Source organism: Myzus persicae, unplaced genomic scaffold (assembly GCF_001856785.1).
Source record: "Myzus persicae strain clone G006 unplaced genomic scaffold, MPER_G0061.0, whole genome shotgun sequence".
NCBI classification, from domain to species: Eukaryota; Metazoa; Arthropoda; class Insecta; order Hemiptera; family Aphididae; genus Myzus; species Myzus persicae.
Genome location: NW_019104383.1, coordinates 80 through 1,338, shown reverse-complemented (window position 1 = coordinate 1,338; position 1,259 = coordinate 80). Strand labels below are relative to the sequence as shown.

General features: G+C 37.5%; 1 long non-coding RNA gene across 1 annotated transcript in view; it reads right to left on the bottom strand.

Moving 5' to 3' along the window:
- The window catches only part of LOC111041776, a 7,631-nt gene extending 6,816 nt beyond the window's left edge, over window positions 1-815 (bottom strand). Inside the window, exon 1 of the long non-coding RNA XR_002605364.1 lies at window positions 729-815. This is a non-coding gene — a long non-coding RNA (uncharacterized LOC111041776). The remainder of the gene's footprint in view (window positions 1-728) is intronic.
- Window positions 816-1,259: the final 444 nt, after the last annotated feature.

Here is a 1,259-nt window from a genome sequence, read left to right as displayed (position 1 = left end):
AGGGGGGAATAGAGAGAGAGAAAGAGAGAAAGATTGAGTGAGAAAAAGTGGGTGGGGAGAGAGTGAGGGGTAGTGAGATGGAAAAAAGGGGGGAATAGAGAGAGAGAGAAAGAGAGAAATGGGAGGGAGAAAGACTGAGGGTGAAAAGGGGGATGGGGGGAGGGGAGAGTGAGTGAGACTTGTAGGGAGGGAGAATAGGAAGTGTGGAGGTAGAATAGTTAGGTTAACAATGTCGAATACGTAGGAAAGGTTCTTGAATCGCAAAGGTCATTAGACCAATCAGTTGAAAAACTACCTAGTGATAGGTTGAAAACCTTTATTTGTGGGATAGAATAAAAAGATTGGTAGAGGATGTCAGAGCACCGTTTGTTTGCTCTTTATGTCCCATGCGCAACAAAGCAAATTTATGTTTAGCAGGACCAACCATTATTAAAGTAACAATATTTGGTTGGTTCTGCTAAACATAAATTTGCTTTGTTGCGTGTGGGACATAAAAAGCAAACAAATAGTGCGTAGGCATCCTCTCAATAGTGTCATCAAGTTGAACAAAAAAGTAAGAAAAGACGTATTTCCATGTCAAACCATGGTTTTTTAATCATTAAAAATTCGCAAAAAATAAAAATTGAAATTAAGTTTAAAAGTAGTGGACAACATATTTTAATGTGAAGTTTAAAAAAATAAAAAAAATAAAAAAATAAAAAATGCATATCAGTAGTCAAATCACATACCAATGCTCCGCCTTTGTTGCAAAACATACAAATACGCTGCATATTATGTATGCTTTTTGAACAACTGCGTTTCGTCTGTTACTGCATTTTAACATGAATGGACCTGCCTAATCCACTCCACAGTTTTCAAAGCACATACTTGAACGGTCGGCTCGGAGCGTGGGCAGATTACCCACAAAAAGCGACACATTTTTTGGCTGCGTTTTGAAACATGTTGAGCACTGATCCACCGTTTGCCAACCTACCACATACGCCCACAAATCCGTTGCCGTCTATAAATGGGTTTAACTTATTTATTTTGCTTTTTACTGACACATTACGATTATTTTTTAACTATTCAATTTCTATTGAGAAATGTGCTCGTTGTATACGTTTTATAACAATTTTGGTCTCCGTTGAGATCTCGTTTGCATTCAGTGACCCATTATTCGAGAGGTATCGTTCCGTTTCGATAACGCATTATTTTTGTACCGTAATAAATACGAAACAACGTGTTGTTATTTGGTCAGCGACGAATATCTATTAATATCT